Raw genomic sequence first — 22,104 nt, forward strand, 5'->3', positions numbered from 1 at the left:
TTAATTTTTGGGTTGCATGTTTTAAGTACAATATCATTATGGCATCAAATGGAACGAAATAAAAAGCTGGCATGTCCTAAACAGGCAAAGAAATATTTTGGATTACATCCAGGGTTGTCTGATTAGTGTCTATATCAGACCAAAACAAGTTACATTCGTTATGTACAATTTTAGAGTTCAGGGAGGGGGAAGAAAAGTTCAAAGTTCAAGTTGCTGTCACAGTTGCGCCTTGAACACCCAGCGGGGGTGGATATGTGTGCATTACAAGTCTTATTATTATTTTTATTATTATATGGCTGACCTGCAGTGTTTGTAGTGAAGCAACTGAGTTTGCAACCTTGACAGTCACATGGATAGCATGCAGTGAGTTTCGAGACATGTTCCAAGTTGTTAGGCTTTCATTATCTGGGCAGGGAACAAACAGCATGACAACAGATAAAGAATAAAGAAATACTTAAACTTATCGGATACCCTATTAAAAATCACAAGATTGGGAAAGTTTTTGAAAGACAGTCAACAAAAACACTGGGTTCAGAAGTTCAAATGGACTGAGCAGCATTATCCATTTACATCTAGGGTTGTCTGATTATTAAGTTTTTTAACCACTCAATTGGCGTCGATTTCAAACAACAATTGTGAAATCTTTGATTTGTTTTAAGAGTTTGGGGGGGCATGGATGGCCCCCATGGTTGGCCCTTGATTAAATTGACATTTTAAAAAAAAAAATTCAATTTAAACAGAAGGATCCCAAGAGAGAATAATTTATGAATTTGAAACAAATTGCAGTTGAACTAACATTCGATTTGCAATTTGTTTACAAGCATGGCAAATTTCGATTTCATGACAAAGTGGAACATCTTTATGATTTCGGTTGCAAGTGTCCGAGGATCGGATCATGTAAAATCAATGGAGAGGAAATGGCCTCAGTGTATGGGACAAGTTTTGTTTGATGAGACTTAAGGAAATTAAGTGGGATAAAACTTCAAGACTTGCCCATTAACGATAGTAGTTGCAGTCACATGGATAGCCTGCAGCTGTTGAAGTGTAGCAGTGAGTTCCTAGATAGCACAGCCTGTGCCTTTTCTTGGATGACCTGCCATGCTTGTAGTGTAACACGGTAAATTTCTAGATAGCACAGCCTGTGCCGTCACTTTGATGACCTGCCATGGTTGTAGTGTAAAAGTGAATTTCTAGATAGCACAGCCTGTGCCTTTTCTTGGATGACCTGCCATGGTTGTAGTATAAAAGTGAACTTCTAGATAGCACAGCCTGTGCCGTCACTTGGATGACCTGCCATGGTTGTAGTGTAACAGTGAACTTCTAGATAGCACAGCCTGTGATGTCACATGGATAGCCTGCAGTGGTTGGAGTGAAGCAGTGAGTTTACAAATCAGCAATTTTCTTTTATAAATCTGCTTTTAACTGATAAAAGATTCAGCAAAAAATAAAACAATCGTTATAGTATTTGGATTGCATGTTTTAAAGCCATTGGACACTTTCGGTAAACAGTTATGTCCAAGGCCCACACTTCCTGTATCACAACTTCTACTTAAAATAACAAACCTGTGAAAATCCAGGGTCAACCGGTTCCTGCAAGTTTCGCCGTGTTATGACATGTGTTTAAAATAAATCTGTACTTATCGATACCGAGAGTTGATATTGGTTTAATGTTTTCTCAAAAAGTAAAGTATTTCATTGGAATAATATTTCAAGAGAAGACTTTCACCATTACCTGCTGTAAACCCTGTAAGTTATTTGTAAACCTGTGAACTTTTCTTTCTTTTTTCTTTACCGAAAGTGTCAAATAGCTTTAAGTACAATATCATTATAACATCAGGTGGAATGCAGTTTAAGAGGACTTGGGAACTTTTTCAATTTGACCAAAGATTTATATTTAACTTATAGAGTTCAAAGATAACAATAGTGAAAAGCTTCCCATCAAATATTACAAACTAAAAACTAAAAAAGTTTTGTAGCTTTTGAGAAATGAGTGAGACAAGTCACAAAATAATTACCGCCTCAGTGAGACGCCAAAAATAACGTTAGCATGTAACACAATAACCAATTATGATACTGTACCATAAACATACCATATCTGGTTAATACATTTTTACGTGCTAAAACTGAGACGAAAATAATTTTGTTTTACTCGTTTCTACAAAAACTAAAGCACCTCAGTAAGTAAAATTCCTAGGGAAACTTTCTACTATCATTATCTTCAAACTGCGTAAGTTTAGTGTAAATCTGTACACAGTGTGTTTGTGTTTGGAAAAAGTACATAGACCCTTTTAAGGCAGTGGACACTATTGTTAGTTATTTAAAATGATTATTAGCGTAATACCTAATACTTTGGTAATGGTGAGCTGTAGATAATATAAAACATTGTGAGAAACGGCTCACTCTGAAGTTACAGAGTTTTCGAGAAAGAAGTAAATTTTCCACAAGTTTGATTTCGAGACCTCAGAATTAGAATTCAAGGTCGCAAAATCAAGCATCTGAGAGCACACATGGGTGTTTTTCTGAAAGCACACAAGGGTGTTTTTTCCCTCACTATTATCTCGCAACTTTGACGACCAATCGAGTTCAAATTTTCACAGGTTTGTTATTTTGTGCATTTGTTGAGATACACAAAGTGAGAAGACTGGTCTTTAACAATTACCAAAAGTGTCCACTGCCTTTAAGTAGATGTGGAATAAAACTTCAAGACTTGCCCAATGAAGATAGTTGCAGTACACACGGATGACCTACAGTGGTTGCACTGTAGCAGTGACTTTCTTGATAGCACAACCTGTACAGTCACATGGATAGCCTGTAGTGAATTTCTAGACATATTCCAAGTTGTTAGGCTTTCATCATTTTCTGTGCAGGCAGCAGCCAACTCTAAGAGACAGAAATAAGAAATACATGACATAATCAGACACATTATGAAAAATCACAAGATTAGTAAGATTTTATGACAGTCAACAAAACAACACCAACTTGTACATTGTAAAATTTAAGAAAACGGCGCAATTGACTGGGAAAATAATTCAGGATTGAAAAACACTAGATTAAAAAGTTTGAAGGGATTGATCAGGTAAAAGCAATGGTATACACATATTGGCGCTCAACGAGGTAACTAGTATACGTCCTTTCCCACGACGAGAGTCTTTGAAAGACCAGAAGAGCGACCTATTTCCCGAGGCTGAAGAGCGAGGGAAATAGGCCCATCTTGTGGTCACTCACAAGCCCAAGGGGGAATAGACGTTCACTTGTTACCGAAATATGCCAGTCAATATGTGTTTATAACACAGCTCAGTCTTAAATATGTCAAATAATGACCGCAGGCACTATATTCAAAGACTACTGCCCGCTCTGGTACTATTCCCGCAAAACACGTGCGCGATCACTAGCCTGTATTAGTGGGATAAAACTTCAAGACTAGAAGGTAGTAGTTGCTGTCACATGAATAGCCTGCAGTGGTTGAGTATGTAGCAGTGAATTTACAAATCAGCAAAACAATAGTAGTTTGGGGTTATTTGCCCATTTACCGATGTGTGTAATTACCACCTGATAAATTATACACAGACACAAGGATTTGTTGTTGTAGTGAACTCTGCCAAGAGTTAATTTATTCCGTACTCTGAATTCGGTGGTAAAACGCCAATTTCTAATAATATAAGGGATTTCCCTTTATTTAATTCCATCCAGTGATATCCCCACTCATAAAGAAGTATACCAGTTCCCATTATAATACACTTTGCGACCAATTCGCAAAGGGTCCCAATTCCTCACTTTGCGAACGGTAAATTTCCAATCTGCAAAGGTTCCCACTTCTCGGCGATTTGCCAAAGAAGGTACCAGACTAATTACAATTATTATAATTAAATTATTATTATAAATTATTATAATTATAAATGCACTCATTGACTGGAGAAAACTCCGGGTCAATGAGGTTCCCACTTCCAGCGAGTTGCCAAGAAGGTACCAAATTAATCTACTTCTTTATATACAATCACATCATTTTATTACCACCATATTTATCCATATCAATTCACATAAATTAATTTACCACTTCCTCACAGGCTACAATGCCTATTAGCTTCTTGTTTATAGGAACAACCTAAACTTACCGCTTTAAGTGTAAGTTGTAAGATTATCAGTCATATCAATCTGTACCACGTATTCCGTAATACCCTGACCCTTCCATTAACCCCAGGGAGGGAGGGAGGGAATTTTGCGAAACTATACAATCTATCATAACTCCTCGGTGGCAGAATATTCAATGACGGTTCCCAGAAAGACAAGCACCCTTTCCCCCAAATGCATTGCTTTGGTTGGTTGAAAAGAACAATGGAACCACGTCTGAATGCGCCCTGACAATCCCAATCGCTTATAGCCCCGACTGTGCAACCTGACTATAATTATGCATATTTCCTGGTGTTAAATCGGTTTACTGCGTTACGCATTAAACCCTATTAGCCACCGCTGTTCAGAGCTCGACATCGAGTGCAAAATAGTTTTGCGCATACGCAAGATTTTCAGAAAGATTTGCAACATGAGATGAATTATTCATAGCAGTGACCCCATTGCTGCTTTGTGCATGTTTCTACGACTTTAAAACCCATCAAATCGGAGAATTTTGTTGGCGTTTGAGTAAAATTGAATTTCCCTGATATTAAAAACTATGTTTGTTTTAGAGAAAAATTATTATTGATCAAATCATTCCGTTTATATAGCAGCAACCCCTCTGTATTAATCAAAATCAGTGGGATTCTACAGAAATTTTTCTGACGCAGCCGACCATTTCGCTTCCACAGTGCCCACGTACATGCTTCACATAAAAACTAAACAAATGTATACAGAATGCACAATGTTTATTACAATGCACATGTCACAAAAAGCGACAATTGCCCAGTGCTTGTGTACATTACTCTCGATAAAAATGCTTCACCAGAACGTTTGCATGTGTTACAAAAATAAACAGGGAATTGTTTTCAAAGGGTTTGCTCTCTCAACTTTGAATGGAATACATTAGTTGTTATATACTGCTTATGTGTAAGGTCTATTTCTCATCAAGAAAATTCACATTACGTAGGTTTTGAAGGATCAATTTGACTAAAAATCCCACCATCGCAACTAACTTCGTTGCACTTTCATGTTTAGTTTTCCATCTTGGCTTTTAATTGGTTGAAGATCGCGATGACCCCAAATCATTTTCAACAGTTGAAAGGCTGTTTTGTTTACAATTTTAACACAAGAGGGCACTCGTCAACAATTTTGCACATGTGCAAAACTAACTGTCCGCGAGTAGGTAGCTGTGTAGCACTGTGTTTTGTTTACAATTTTGACACAAGAGGGTGCTTGTCAACAATTTGACACATCCGCAAAACTAACTTTCAGCGAGTAGGCAGCTGAGTAGCACTGTATACGCCGTACTATCTCTGAGTCCTGTGAAAAAAATCAAAGCCATTAAACTAGGGCATGATTCGAACCAAAGATCTGTGTCGTCACTTTACCTGCCATGCTTGTAGTGTAACTGTGAACTTCTAGATAGCACAGCCTGTGCCGTCACTTGGATGACCTGCCATGGTTGTAGTGTAACAGTGAACTTCTAGATAGCACAACCTGTGCCGTCACTTTGATGACCTGCCATGGTTGTAGTGTAACAGTGAACTTCTAGATAGCACAGCCTGTGTCTTTTCTTGGATGACCTGCCATGGTTGTAGTATAAAAGTGAACTTCTAGATAGCACAGCCTGTGCCGTCACTTTGATGACCTGCCATGGTTGTAGTGTAACAGTGAACTTCTAGATAGCACAACCTGTGATGTCACATGGATAGCCTGCAGTGGTGGGAGTGAAGCAGGGAGTTGACAAATCAGCAAAAATAATGTTTATATAAATCTGCTTACAACTGATAAAAGATTCAGCAAAATAGGAAACATTCAAATCATTATAGTTTTTTGATATTGCATGATTTATGTACAATAACATCAAAGGGAACACAGTTTTAAATAAGAGTGGTATGCACTAATGAGGCAAAGCAATACATGAGGATAACATCCAGGATTGTCTGATTATTGGTTTCTTATACATGACAATGTAGCATCTATGTAAGACCAAAAAAAACATAAAAGAGAAGGTTTTATTTTTTAGTTTGGGGAGAGTGGCGTTATAATTAAATTTTGAGGTCTCGAAATAAAGCATCTGAAAGCACACAACTTTGTGTCACAAGGGAGTTTTTTCTTTCATTCTTATTATGATGACCAGTTGACTCAAATTTTTCAGGGGTTTGTTATTTATGCATATGGCATATACTGAGATACACCAAGTGAGAAGACTGGTCTTTGACATTTACCAATAGTGTCCAGTGTCTTACATTCGAAACATAATAAAAACAATTTATGTTTTAAAGTTGGAAGAGAGGGATGGCCCTCACTGGACCCCTCCCTTGACTGATTTTATTGTAAATGTGAAAAGAAACAAATTCAATTTTAAAGAAGAACCCCAAGAGATCATTGGTTTACAATTTTTTGTAAAGAATAACACAAACTTCGATAATATTTGAATGACACAAAATCAGCTGGGGAACAATTTAAAAGTAAACAAAATTTGTCCAAAGACTTGATTACGTAAAAAACAACAGATGGATATGACCTCAGTGCACGGGACAAGTTTTGTTTAATTAGACAAAGTAAAGTGAACATTCAGTAGATATAGGATAAAACTTAAAGCCATTGGACCCTTTCGGTACAGAAAAAAAATAAAGTTCACAGATTTACAAATAATTTACAGGACTTACAGATGGTAAGGGTTAAAGACTTTTCTTGAAATATTAGTCCATAAAATGCTTTACTTTTGAGAAAACAGTAAAACAATATAAATTCTCGTTAGCGAGAATTACAGATATATTTCAAACACGTCATGACTCGTTGAAACGCGCGGAAACAAGAGTGGGTTTTCCCGTTATTTTCTCCCGACTCCGATGACCGATTGAGCCTATATTTTCACAGGTTTGTTGTTTTATACATAAGTTGTGATACACGAAGTGTGGGACTTGAACAACACTGTTTACCGAAAGTGTATAATGGCCTTAAATACTTGCCCATTGAAGATAAATGGTTGACCTATACAGTTGTTAGAGTGAAGCATTGACATCCTAGATAGCACAACCTTTACATTCACATGGATACCTGCAGTGAATTTCTAGACATGTTCAAAGTCGAATAGGCTTTCATCATCTGGGCAGGAAGCAGCTCACTCTATCAAAGAAACAAACAGCATGGCAACAGAGAGAGAAACAAGACATATGCATTAACCACCACAATATTAAAATCACAAGATTGATAATTTTGTTCAAGACCGTCAACAACACAGTATTATTTTTTCAACAATTCAATTCATCTTTTTTTTCAAATCGTTGTGCACTGGCCTCTAGGAACAATGTTTAAGTTAAAAACCTTAAAGGCAATGGACACTATTGGTAATTACTCAAAATAATTATTAGCATAGAACCTTACTTGGTAATGAGTAATGGGGAGAGGTTGAAAGTATAACACACATTGTGAGAAACGGCTCACTCAGATGTAAGGTAGTTTTCAAAAAGAAGTAATTTCCACAAATTTTATTTCGAGAGATCCAAAATTAGATTTGAGGTCTCAAAATCAAGCATCTGAAAGCACACAACTTCGTGTGACAAGGGCATGTTTTCTTTTATTATCTCGCAACTTCGATGACCCATTGAGCTCAAATTTTCACATGTGTTTACTATTTCATGCATACAGTGAGATACAACAAGTGAGAAGACTGGTCTTTGAAATTTCCCAATAATAATTATAACAACCGTATTTCTATAGCGCCTAACACCTCCAAAAGAAAATCTCTAAGCGCTCGAAGAGTGTCCAGCGTCTTTTGGCTCAGAACAAAACATTTTTTTAGGGTAGGGGCATAAACAAAATTTGAAATTTGGAGGGCATAGCACGATGCCACAACAGGGTGGGGTCTGGGCCAGCTATTGGACACTGGAAAATTGTATGTTATACTCTCTGGTGCAATCTAAGGCCATTTCAGAGACATTTCTCGAACCCTTTAAGTTCATGTGAAAGTAAAACAATTCATGCCTTAAAAAAATAAATGAAGAGGTGTTTTTTCAATAAAGTATATATTGAAGAAGGTAACACTTATCAAAACATATCAATGAATTAATTAATTGTTGTAAAATCATAATTCACACAAGTGCTTGCAACCAATCACAATATTGAGAGTTATTTACCATAATAATGTTTGCTTAAAGCCATTGGACCCTTTCGGTAAGCAGTATTTTCCAAGGCCCACACTTCGTGTATCACAACTTCTACATCAAATGATAAACCTGTGAAAATTTGGGCTTAATCGGTCATCGGAGTCGGGAGAAAACCCACCCTTGTATCCGCACGTTACGCCGTGTCATGACATGTGTTCAAAATAAATCCGTAATTCTCGGAGAATTGATATTGTTTTACTGTTTTCTCAAAAAGTAAAGTATTTCATGGAATAATATTTCAAGAGAAGTGTTTCACCACTACCTTCTGTAAACCCTATAAGTTATTTGTAAATCTGTGGACTTTTTTCTTTTTTTCTGTACCAAAAGGGTCCAATGGCTTTAATTAAAACTGACTAATCATGGTTATTGACCTTTTTACATAACTTCATTTTTGCATAACGTTAATATTATAGAATGTTTAATTTTTGTAATTAATAACGAATGAATAATAACAATAACATTACAACTGTATTCCAAAGAGAAAAAAATGAGCACGCAGCGATCACGATGTTTCAAACAAACTCTAGCGAACGAATGACGTGCATTGCAGGCAGAAAGAAAGGTCACCGCAGGTCATCCCACAGGTGAAAACAATGTGGAACCAAATTCTACTAAAGCAACTGTAGAATGTATGCAGTAAAAGGAGCTACGCGTGACGTCATAGTAGGCAAATCCCGCGAGCGATGATGGATATGGGACCACAAATGAGACTAGAACCTGAAATGAACGAAAGAGCGTGTGAATGTGCGTCGCAAACAAGTTATTCATTGACAAAAATATAAAAATAAATAAAAATAAAACACACGACAAGTTCCTCTCCCAAATTAAAGGATTGGGGTATTTTTGGTATCATACAGCACAATGTCCACAGATTGACCTATTTTTTGTTATATCCATCCCTTTATTGAACTATTCTAATTATTTATTCATTCATTTATTAATAGTTTTTATTTATTTGTTTGAATTAACTATTTATTTGTTTATTTATTTATTTGCTATTTGCTTTTCTTATTTCCGGTTTTGGTTTTGTTATTTTAAATTGTGCTTTGTGTATACAGATTATTTATATTGATATTTATTTCAAATTATTATTATTTTCCAAAGAACGTATTTTTATAGTGTGTTCGCTTCCCTATGTGACTGGATTAACAGGCTTTCGAGCTGCAGTGTTTAATTATGATTTTGTTGATCCTGGCCATCACATTAGGGTTGTTTTATCATTTCCTGTGCCCTTATTGTTTTTCTTGCTTTGTGTTTACTTTTTTACATGTACTTATAATTATCTATTTGATATAATGTCTTCCTGTATTTGTAATTGTTTATTGGCCACATAAAGAATAAGAATAAGAATTTGTCACGGAAATACGTTTAGCATGCTAAAATGATATTCATTTTACCCGGACGAAAATTATATCGTGACTTGTTTTACTCATTTCTCAAAAAACTGCAGCACCTCAGTAGGCCCTTATTATTAACAGGGGAGCTTACTACCTTAATTATCTTCATAACTGTGAAAGTTTAATGTAAATCTGTGGACACTATGTTTTGTGTTCTACAAAGAGGTAATTACTCAAAATATATAATTAGCATAAAATTTTACTTGGTGGTATTGAGCAAACAGAGAGCTGTTGATAGTATATAAAATTGTGAGGAGTGACTCCCTCTGAAATAACAGAGTCTTTGAGAAAAAAATTCATTCCTGGTCAAAATAATGAACGACTTCTGGCTAGAAGCCTTTAATTCTTATCTGAAAGCACACTAATTTGTAAAACGAGGGTGTTTTTTGTTTCATAATTTTTTTGCAACTTCAACTACCAATTGAGCACAAATTTTCACCTTGCTTGTTATTGTATGCAATTGTTAGGATACACCAAGTGAGAATACTGGTATTTGACAACTACCAAACGTGTTCAGTGCAAAGAAAACAAAATCATGATTATTTTTTTATACCATATTGGCAAAGACTTTTTGATAGATGAACAACAATTGCAGTGTGAAATCACAGAAAATACAACGTTTGTTCGGAACGATGTTTTAACATTTTAACCATGTTTTAAAACTTCTGAACCAAATATTTGTAAATCTTTTAAAAAAGGATTAAACAATATTTGGTTCAGAAGTTTTGAGGGACCTGCAACGTAGTTTTGTAAAAACGTATCCTAATAGATAGTATAATATTGGCTTTTAGGATACGGATTGAGAGTTGAACAAACATGTTGGCAAGTCATTGAGAACTGGGGCAACATACAAGCGGAAAATTAATTATACATTCATAAATACCCCAGACAGTGGCGCTGTTCCTATTGGTGGAGAGCGCGTCACGTGGGGTGTTTAAACGGTTGATAATGACCAGCTGGAGCTGTTCATAACCTGGCGTGCAAGATTATCAGGCTGAACGCAATTCATAGCTGTTAGTAACAGCGCATAATCTAAGCGCGCGCGTAAACACAACCCGCGCGTCAAACATATTCTTCACAAAGTTTTGAAAAAAATATTTCAAATCTCGAATTTTCAATTGTTAAGGTGTCTATAATTGTATTTTTAAAACATTTTTAACACAAGGGCATTACAAAAATGGGAATAAAAGAGCAGTGACTCGTTCTTATTAAAAGTCAGTTTAAAACCTTGCAGGGTCGTTGTTGTGTCATAAAGGCCCTTGTCACACGGCAACAACCTTGCCAATTTTAAAGGGCCACTTAAGAACTCGTCGCTACCCTTTTATTCCCTTATTATTTGCTTGTAAACATTTTGGAACCTAAATATCAGTATATTAACAAAATTTAGAAAAAAGACATCGTGGTTTAAAAACACCACCCACAAAAAGCACAACATCGGCAATACATTCAAAAGTTTTAGATTAGTAGGTCTGTGAGTGACAGGATACTGACCCAGGATACATGAGCAAACAATCAACGAAGGAAAATTAAAAAATGCAATCTGTTTTTGAAATGTGCTGGAGTCAATTCCTTACGCCAACACTGGCTTCACGGAACAATGTATCAGTTAATTGAATACTATCAGGTTTGAAAATTCTGAGGTACTACTGAACGATTTGCCAGCCCAGAGAATGCACAAAATCCATTTTTAGACAATTTGAGTAGAAAAACATTAACTACGCAAGTTTTGATAGATTGGGCAACATGTTTTGGTGCAATGTAAAAGATGGTGTAAACATTGGCTTTTGAGAGTTTAGCCAGCATTTTGATAAATATTGATAGTTGAAAAAAATCATTAGCTTGGCAAGTCTTTGCAGGATGGCTTGACATGCGTGGGGAAAAGAAATCTTACAACATTTTCAGAACTGAAAAATCGGTGCATTCCCATTGGCAACATTTAGAGAAATATACATGATGTGCCTCGAGAAACCAAATACAGCACAACATCGGTAATAGAGCATAATAATTATTTATTCGGCCAGTGTCAAAAACAAGTACATACAAGGATAATAAGACTTCAAAAAAAGGTAACTTAAATACACGGTAACTAGAGGAGCGGGATTAGACAAAAGGGTACAGGACAGGTATGTGGAGGAAGGAAGAGGAAGGGACAACAATTCATTCTAAGACGGCCAGGATAAACATAAACGTACTACTACACTATGACTAGATGGCAGGTTTGTAAGTGACAGGATAAGAATTGGCCCCAAAATAAACTCTGTACAGCAACCATGTACAACGCAGTCTTTAATTTCACAGGGCATTGTATTGGGATTGTGCTTCGACAGGTTGGCCCAATGGTAAGTGTTGCAAACATCGGCTATGCCGTTGGCCCGTAGCTCACGGTCAATTAGATTTTTAGATAATGACCTTCACTTGCCTAATAAATGCATCTTTGAAACATAGATTTCAATCAAGCAATAACATGCTCTGTTCAAAAATGCTCTTCACGATGTGTTGATATGGATCAACCATGGAGGTAGAGGATCAACTAACGTAAACTTACGGTCGTTTAATGTTGGGGTGCGTCTCTTAACTGTATGCTGCAACACTGGCACTGAAGATAGCACATACTAACTTTACTAACACTAGAAAAATAACATTGCCTCAAGAAAGTCTGCTTTAGCTGCATAAAGTGCTGGATTACGATGTTACAGAGGCACGGTGCTTGACGCCTACGTGAAGAAATTACCGTCACGCCGAATTCGTTAGCCGCGTTTCTGGCCCAAATTCTGGCCCAAATTCTGGCCCAATTTTCGTCACCTAGAATAGAACCCATGCAGTTAAAGGCGTGGGAATTGGGCATCTCATCCTTTCTTTGCGACGCATGAGAGAAATATTTTTGTTCACAATAGACCGATTGCGCTGCCAATGTTTACATGATCAAATGACCTATAAGTGTGGGTATAGAAAACACAGCTACACAGAAAGATGTGGGAAGACTCGTACCGCTGGACAATAATTGGCTTTATTTTCAATAAATAACACTTTAAACTAAAAACGGAGCCCTTTTTATGACGTTGAATATTGTGACATTGATGTAAATCACATTTGTTGTTTGATGTTCCCAGTACTTACTTCAAAAGAGGTTTCTTTTGAGAGTGTGATGAGACTACGTAAATTACTGAGGTTTGAGCGAGCTCACGCGCCGGGGATTTTGCGTTGTGCACGGTGTGAAGTTGGGTTGTGATGGGGGAACTCGCGAGGCGGACTCATAGCGGCAGCTACTCTTTCTTATAAAAAAAAACTGGGTGAAAATAAAGGGGTTTGCAGCTTCTTAATGAGATTTTTATTGAAAATATTGGCAGCAAAATCATTACAATTAGACCAATGTAAAACCCCACTTTCAGTGAGCACAAACACATGACATCGTGTGAACATTCCCATGGAATTTCCTATGGGACTGTGTTACCCATCCTACTCGCATTGTTTAGCCACCGGTAAGGTCTCAGGTTACAAACTCCGGGATATTCTTTTATCAGTAATTTCGAGAAGTAAGTCTTTTTTGAGCCAAAAATTGCAACATCAGTGAGCAAACTCGATTAATTGTTTGCATATTAATTAGTCCCCGCAATTAAGACGTCATTATCATCCAGACCATAAAAAAAAACATAAATAAATCTTGCACTCGCCCCAAGTTAAATGTACCCTTCATGTTGCATTAAAGATAAACATTTGTTACATAAAATGATAGACCATACCAGCCCTCTTGGCAGACTTTATTTGGGTGGAAACAAGATTGGTCCACTATTCACTAATCAATACCTTAATACCAGCTTCATTACACCACAATTTCTACTTGTACATAACTGTGTAAGCACTTGTACAGATATCTTAATCTTCAGATTGCAACTCGCCGTAAAGTATTATGTACCCTTTATGTTGCATAAAAAATTTGAAATTTTATTCCAGAATCTGATAGACCATACCACTGGGCATACTTATATTTTGAGGAAGCTTAAGCGGTTGAATGCATGTCATTTTCTACCATTCATTTAGCAATTGTGCAGTTACTTAATCATGTGCACTAATCGTATAAGGTAAATATACCCTTAGTTTTATTCCATAATTTGACAGACCATACCATTGGACACACTTAATTTTGGACCTAGCACCCTTCATGAAGAGTCTATACCTCTATATACATAGTATAGGGGGGGGAGAAAATGTACCATAAAGTAACTTTGGTTGCTGCCAATATTAGAATATAGAAAGACAGTTCTCTAAAGAACAAAACTCTACCTAGTCTTGAAGTCAGAAGTCAAGACGGTAATTGTTAAGCGCGGTGTAGTTACAGCATGGTGTAGCTAAGGGGATGGTACACTCATCCTTGATCCCTAAACTCTACCTGGCAAGTAGATGATGTTACCTCCAACCAAATATATATTGATACCTAACCGTGCAATGCCTCAAATCAATGTGTGCAGAGACTTAAACGAATACAAAAAAGCGTACCATAAAGTCACTTTGGTTATGAGGGGGGCCAATTGGAAAACTTGACAAAGTGTCTATACTCATATACAGAGAGTAAAATGAACACAAAAAAGCATACCAACCAATTACTTTGGCTATCAGGGGTGCCAAATGGCAACCTTCATGAAAATAATGATAATAATAACCCATTTTTATATAGCGCTTTTCACACCCGGAGGGCGTTCCAAAGCGCTTCACATTATTACCCTTGGTCAATGGGCCTTAAATCACTCCTTAAACCATCTCAGCTCCCTGGTGGGGAGTATACAGCCTTGTGCAACATTAATATGTGCTACTCGGCTAAATCAATCACAAGAACCATCTCTGCCCTCGCAGGTACCCATTTACCCCTGGGTGGAGAGAAGCAATTATAGTTAAGGGTCTTGCTCAGGGACACAAGTTTCACGACCGGGACTCGAACCCACACTCTGCTGAACAGAAGCACCAGAGCTTGAGTTCGGTGTTCTTATCCACTCGGCCACGACACCCTACAAAAAACCAGGACTCAAATGTCAATAGAGTAAGATGAATACAAAAAGGCATAAAGTCACTTTGGCTTTGAGGGGTGCCAATTGGCAACCTATATGATGCTTCTACATCGTGTAAAAAGACCTACCATAAATTCACACTGGTTATGAGGAGTGCCAATTGGCAAAACTATATGAAGCGTCTACACTCAACCAGAGAGTAAAATTAATACATAACGGCATACAATAAAGTAATTTTGGTTATGAGAGGTGCCAAATGGAAAATTTGACAAAGTGTTAAACTCGTATACAGAGAGTAGAATAAATGCAAAAAGGCATATCATTAAGTCACCTTGGCTGTGAGCAGAGCCAATTAGTGGCAAACTTGATGAAAAGTGAGCGCAGGGTTAATGAATACAAACAGGCATTAAAAAAGTCACTTTGGTCATGAAGGGTGCCATTTGGTACCCTCATGAAGAGTCTATACTCCCATGTACATACAAAAACACAGCCAATATAGGGCTAGATGGCTCAGTTGGTAGAGCGCCGGCACGTTAATCCGGAGGTTGTTGGTTCGAATCCCACTCTAGTCAATTCTTTGTTCAACCCCAAAAATCATTTCAAAATTTACCAAGTCAGTTTCCCTTGTGGTTTATATTGATAAAGGTGATCCCTGGCCGCCGCTTCCCAGGTTGTATGGTAATTTGGGTGTGATCCCTGGCTACTCGGCAGTTAACGGTTGTATGGCTTCTGACTGGCACCCCCGAACAAAGATATTGACAAAATAGGGACACTGCCAATATAGGGCTAGATAGCTCACTCAGTTGGTAGAGCGCCGGCACGTTAATCCGGAGGTCGTTGGTTCTAATCTAGTCAATTCTTTGTTCAACCCCGAAAATCATTTTAACAAAATGAATACAAAAAGGCATACCATAATCTCACTTTGGTTACGAGGGGTGCCAATTGGAAAACATGCCTACAGGTCTATACTCATGTACAAAGAGTAAAATGATTAAAACAAAAAGGCATACCATAAAGTCACTTCAGTGTACATGAGGGATGCCAAATGGCAAACTTGAAGACGTGTCTATCGGAGGGAAGCTGTGTCTATACTCGTATGTACAAAGAACTAAACAAAACACAAAAAAGCATACTTTGGCTATGAGGAACCCTGTTGTAATATGCACCAAGCACAAGTTGTCCTGTACATTGCATCTCATTAGTGAACATGATAAAAATAAAGGACATGTGCAAACATGGCGACCCGCTTGAGAACATCATAACATGGTGAGTCCAGTCCGTTTATACTCTGATCTCTAAGACCCGTCAAACCAAATATAACATGGTTGCAGCTGTTGGTATAGAGAAATAACCAGCGGTAATATATAAGGACAATTTTTCTCGTCACTTTGCATTTTGCTGCAGATTTAAGACTCTGACCCACACAAACACACACACACACACAGGATCACGATGGCACAATCTCCATAGATGGGCGCTTGTTAGCGCTGCACTAATCGGTCATCTTGACATGTATGACCAGATTGAAGACATCCATAACAATATAGAGAGGCTAGATCTTTATTTTACGGCCAATGGTATCTTCACTGTGTTCATGCCCCTCGTTGTATACCATTACCCATGCATCCCAGCTTAAGGCGGAGTTGGAGAAGATGGTAAAACACAGAATCATCAAACGCATCATTACCCCTACTGATTGGTGTGCCCAGATCGTCATAGCCCCGAAGAAGAACGAAAGCATCCGTGTTTGTGTTGACCTACGACAACTCAATGAGGCTGTAGCGAGAGAACAGTTCTCAATTCCTACCATAGGCAGGATTGATTTTCTCCATCCTTTATGCAAAGCACTGCTTTTGGCAGGTTCCCCTTCATGTTGACAGTCAACACCTGACTACTTTCATCACACCTTTGGGCAGATTTTGTATCAAACGCCTACTATTTGGTATCACTTCAGCAGCTAAACTGTACCAGAGAATCATGAGCGATCTACTGGTAGATCTACCGGGAGTAGTCGTCTATATGGATGATGTTCTCGTCACAGGCAAAACGCAAGACGAACATGACAAGCGTCTACAACATGCTCTACATGTTGTACATGGTGCTGGTTAAACGAGGAGAAATGTAAAATCTCACAGTAGCAAGTTCACTTCCTCGGCTATCGACTTGGAAAAGATGGTATCCGCCGGATCCAGCCAAGATCGAAGCAATCATACAAATGGCTCCACCGATGACTAAGAAAGAAGTTAAATGACTGATGGTTTTGGGCAATTGGCTCTCTCACTTCATACTCCATGCTGCTACAGTCCTTCTCTGATTAACGACTTGATAAAGTGCTAGTCGATTACTACTCCAGATAGATAGAGTTGCACTACCAAAGCAACAGCCACATCTGCGATCTGGCATTCCAAACTTGTAGTGACGGATAACGGTCCACAGTTCCTTGGGGAATTCAAACAGTTCACTAGTGAATACAACTTCAAACACATCACTTCAAGTCAGCATTACCCACAGTCAAATGGACAAGCAGAAAATGCCAAATATATATCCAAGATAATCTTTCGTGAAGAAGATCCTGTTTGAACACTCATGACATATCGCTCAACCCCTCTACCGAGTCTTGGAGAAAGCCCTGCCAGCCTCATGATGGTAAGACAGATTCGCACATCCCTCCCAACTCTACACGTCAATCTCCATCCAAAGCAGAATGACCCTGGAAGTCGCTGACAAAACCAATAAGCCTAAGATCAAGAACACCTTCAACCAGAAACATGGAGTGAGAAAGCTCAATGACCTGCATGGGGGTGATGAGGTGAAGATCCCAACCAAAGGAAAGTTGGGTCCAGTAGGCACTGTTGTCCGCAAAACTAATACTCCACGTTCTTGAAGCAATCGCACAACATCGGTAAACAGTACTGTCCAAAAGCCCACACTTTGTGTATCACAACTTATACATAAAATAACAAACCTGTGAAAATTTAGGCTTAATCAATCAGTCAACGGGAAAGCCAACCCTTGTTTCCGCATGTTTTGCCATGTCATGGCATGTGTTTAAAATAAATCTGTTATTCTTATTAACGAGAATTGCCAATTGTTTTAATGTTTTCTCAATTTCATGGAATAATATTTCAAGGGAAGTCTTTCACCATTACCTTCTGTAAACCCTGTAAATCATTTGTAAATACGTGAACTTTTAATTTCTATTCTGTTCAGAAAGTGTCCAATGACTTTAAATAAAGTTGTCAACGTCAATGGAACAGAATATCGCAGGAACAGAATATCGCAGGAACAGACGTCACATCGTTCTCCTTCCTACATGCAAATCTGATCCAGTCGTTGAAGTCCAGACTTCATCGGATGAACCCAAGGATCTCAATCCAACAGAGACCAGACCAACTCGAGTATCGAAGGCATCTGTATGGCACCAAAACTACATCATTTCTAAGAACTAGACTCTAGTGTTCTTGCACTTTCTAATAGTGGATCACCAAAGTAGTTTTCAATGAAACTGAATCAATACAAATGAGCACCATTTAATCAGATCTAAGTTTTTATTAATTACCTTTTTGATCTGCGTGATTTTCCAAATTGATTGAACTTTACATTCAGAGTGATTTTTGTTTGCTGCAGCCAACTGCAGTTCCAGATTGAGAACAAAAATATCTAGGGGTTCGAAAGCACGGGATTGATTTTTGGCTAAAAACCCCGCCGTAGGGATCAGGCGGACTCCTCCGGGTTCAACCAGATGCGCCCCGCCACCACTGTAAGGGAGTGTAGCTCGCTACGTCAGCGAGACGTAGCGATCGCTAACAATAAGGCCACCTTGACCGTTAGATGTAGCAGCGTGGCCCCACTCAGTGCCTCGAAAGGGGGTTTTGTTAGTGCCGACAGCACGCTAAAGAGGTCCCAGGATGAGACCAGTTTGCGCACAGGGGGACGGGTGACAAACATCCCCTTAGCCAGCTGCCCAATCGCCCGGTTATCTGAGACTGTCGAGCCGTCGGCGAATCTTCCGTGGACTGCCGCAATGGCCGAACTGTAATTTTTCACCGTGGCTGTTGCCAGCCCACTATCAAAATGACATAGGAGGAAATCCCCAACTTCCTCTACAGAAGCATCGGCGGGATGAGTAGCTCGTAGCCTACACAATTTAAAGAAATGGCGTAGTCGGGAGTCATAAACTCTTCGGGTTGAGGCCCTTCGGGACTGGGCGGCAACTTCCGCAGCCCGTCTCGAAAGGCCCACTGCTCTGAGAGATCTTGTAACAGCACCCAGCACGTCAGGTGCAGGTCCCTCGGAGTCGGATGAACCACTCCGGACCCGGGCTGTTATACAAGGTCCGGGCATTGTGGGAGAACTACCGGCCTTTGCACCAGGAGCCTGACCAGCTGTGGGAACCAGGGCTGTCGGGGCCAAAAAGGGGCTATCATGAGAACTTTGCAGTGATCCTGCTCGATCTTCGTCAGCACCCGTGGAATGAGAGAGATGGGCGGGTAGGCGTATGCCAACATCCCCTCCCATCGCATAGTCAGAGCGTAGATCCGCCATGCCCCCGGATCCGCCACACTCGGGCCATGTCCCTTTGGACAAGGTGCAATAAATTTTTAGCAATCGAAAGCCGTTGAACTGCCGTGGTCAACTCGTCCTCTTCTGGGGACGAGTCGCCGGACCCGGGGGTTGGGGGGGGGGTTGAGGGGGGGTTGGATACACTCACTGATTGTTCACCCAAAGGCAGGGCTGTGCCTAACAAATCATGGGGTATGTTCAGACAGCGTACTTACTTAGACCCGAACCGGTCTAACTTTTATGAGCAGGGGGGGTGGTCATAAAAATAAAGACCCATTGCGTTCAGACAGCACAGAGTTAAACCCGATCCGGTTTATCTTCGGTTTTAGGAGGTCAAAGTAGACCCGACCCCGTTGCTTTAACATCCGTTTTATTCATCATATTCACGCACCGAGTATGCCGAGATTCTGAATGCCCCATGCCCTGGATGATCAGACAGGGCATAATTATTGGATACAAATGGCTCAATCCAACGCGGTAACAGTTTTACCGTTGGGAGGATATGGGCACTTAAAACAAACATGAACACGACTCGAAATTATTTTTTTAAACAAACAAAATATTGATACAAACCTCCGAGAAAACTAACCAAAATATTGTCCATATTCCATGAAACAGAGCACTTTTAATTTTTGTGTTTTGTTTTATACCACTGTTTCCGATTTAATAAATACTTTTAGTTTGTACTTCAATCGATTGGAAGTTGCGATCTCTAAAAAGCTGGTGCTCCGATTTTTATTCCGATTCGTTCATAAACACAACTGCACACGTGCAAGTTACGTAAATACATGTACTTTGCAGTATTTTCCCAACTTCCCAACAACGTGGTGATATTGCTGGCGTAGGGAATTTCCCCTACACACAGCCTCACGCCCACTGCAGTTCATTCTCCTAGATTGAAAGTACAGCAAGCTAGTAACGGTGACGGCAATAGAAAGGCACATCCACGGGGTCGGTGATGGTAACTAGTTGATATCGAAGAGTGATCACTATGGGATGGCAGCGCTGTACATGTGAGAAGCATTACAAAATATGCTTTTTCGTATAGACGATGTGACCGCTGACGTCACACGAAAACCATAACATGATTCGCGCGCATACCGCCGGGCAAAACCTTTGTGTTTTGGCAGCCAGCTAGAAAGTGTACACAATCTTACTGTGACTGCGCAACTCAGTGCCCGGCGAAACATGACCTATAGAGTGTTTTGTCAACAGAGGGCGGTATGAATGTAAACATAGGTCACATCGTCTATACGCATGAAAAACCGTTTCAATTTATTGTAGGACACTCAACAACAAAAACTTGGAAAATATAATTTGTTTCAGAATTTAATAAATCATGGGCGTGGGCCTGTGTTAAACTGCATACACCGATCGAGAGGGTTTCGCCAACTCGGTAAGCGACAAGAAAGTAATATAAATACTCAGTGCTTTTCAGCATCAGAGGCATCAGAAACCGAATACAACCACTCCGGGTCCCGGGCGTGTGCATTAAACCACACAATGGGTCGTCCGTTGTGAGTGTAAACCGGATGTCATTCTGTCCACCTGCAGTGTTAAAGATAAACCCGAAGCAGTTTAGACTTAGACCGCCTCGCTGGACGGTTTAAGTTTTGGGGTTTAAACCCGATCCGGTCTAACTTTAATTGCGTTCACACGCACAAAAGTTGAACCCGACCCGGTTTAAGTGGACTTAGACCGACTTTAGTACAGCGTGTGAACGACCTCATGGTTTTCTGCATCCTGATCGGATACAAAGGATCCAGAGGGGTGTATGCTAATCCCCGTCTGGGATTGTGGACGTGCACCCGTGCGTGACCGCACATCACCCTGTTCCCTTACACCCCATGCAACCTCCTGTGTGGTGACCGTGGGACGGTGGCTGAGAGGGGAGGCCGGTGGCCGGCTGAGCCTGCAGGGTACGCTGCCTCGATCCTGGTTCACCCAGCCATGACCGGACTGGTCGGGCTGGGTATACGGTCCCGAAAACTGGGAAAATTCCTGAACCTCGCGTCGGCCGGATATTGAGGCCGCTAAGGTCTGGAAAGCAGTGAGGAATTCGCTCGGGATAGTGGCCCGCTACCCCGATGATGCTTCCAATGGCCGTCAGGTGAGGAGTCTTCAGACGACCGAAGATGACGGTCTTTTCTGGTCCTCTGCCGCTTATTCGGTACCCGCTCACGGGACAAATCCGAGGCTCTCTCTGAGGAAACCTTAGTGACAGGGATGCCCGAACAACGGGTGAGACCCGAAGACGAGGGCGGGCCCTGTGAGTGGGGTTTCCCAGGGGAGTCCCAGGTACCCGACTCCGCACCCATAATCCTTCTCCCCATGGCCAGCGCCCCACAGCCTATGGCGTGGGAGGGTGCCCTGTAGGTCTTTTTGGGGGGAATCCACGGTGTCGGTGCGGGCCGGGTATTCTGAGCGGTGCAGATGGGGGATGCCCTCCGGCTTCAGAGACTCCGAGGCTGTGCTGGGAGAGTGGGCGGTGCGCTCTGGAACGGAGCCACCTTTTGCCCTGCCTCTCTTGGTCGCTGCCCTGGCACCGGTTTTCTTGGCCTTGCCGGGGCATTTGACCTTCGACTGGGTCGACCCACGCACACTTCCGAAGAGGGGGAGTGGGAAGCAACCCCTCTTTGATCAGTGGGTATTCCGGCCGACGGAGCCGACAGAGGCTGCGTAGGTTGGCTGGAGGACTGCAAGCCGGGCGAGGGAGTGTCACCGGCGCAGCCCCCCGAGAGCTCCGACTATCCCGGGGAAACGGACGTAACCCCAGTAGTGACGGCCGAAGCCCTCCCTAGTTTCTTAACACTACTCATTATTTTATCAACGAAATCAAACTATAGTTTATTTCACAACTCA

The 22,104-nt window shown here is 40.3% G+C and overlaps 1 protein-coding gene across 11 annotated transcripts in view; it reads right to left on the bottom strand.

The window, feature by feature from the left end:
• The window catches only part of LOC139935944 (plexin-B2-like), a 99,135-nt gene that overhangs the window by 38,425 nt on the left and 38,606 nt on the right, over positions 1-22,104 (bottom strand). For 6 of the 11 annotated variants that reach the window (XR_011785861.1, XR_011785863.1, XR_011785866.1 and 3 more), the window contains 2 exons: positions 7,174-7,242; positions 302-5,823 (listed from right to left, as the gene is read on the bottom strand). The exons of 1 other annotated variant lie outside the window; for it this stretch is intronic. The gene's annotated coding sequence lies outside the window, so the exon portion shown is untranslated. Of the gene's footprint in view, positions 1-301; positions 5,824-7,020; positions 7,243-22,104 lie in introns of those variants that run through there. 4 more of the 11 variants (XR_011785864.1, XR_011785860.1, XR_011785859.1 and 1 more) reach the window with 4 other exon arrangements.

Source organism: Asterias amurensis, chromosome 4, assembly GCF_032118995.1.
Source record: "Asterias amurensis chromosome 4, ASM3211899v1".
Taxonomy (NCBI): domain Eukaryota; kingdom Metazoa; phylum Echinodermata; class Asteroidea; order Forcipulatida; family Asteriidae; genus Asterias; species Asterias amurensis.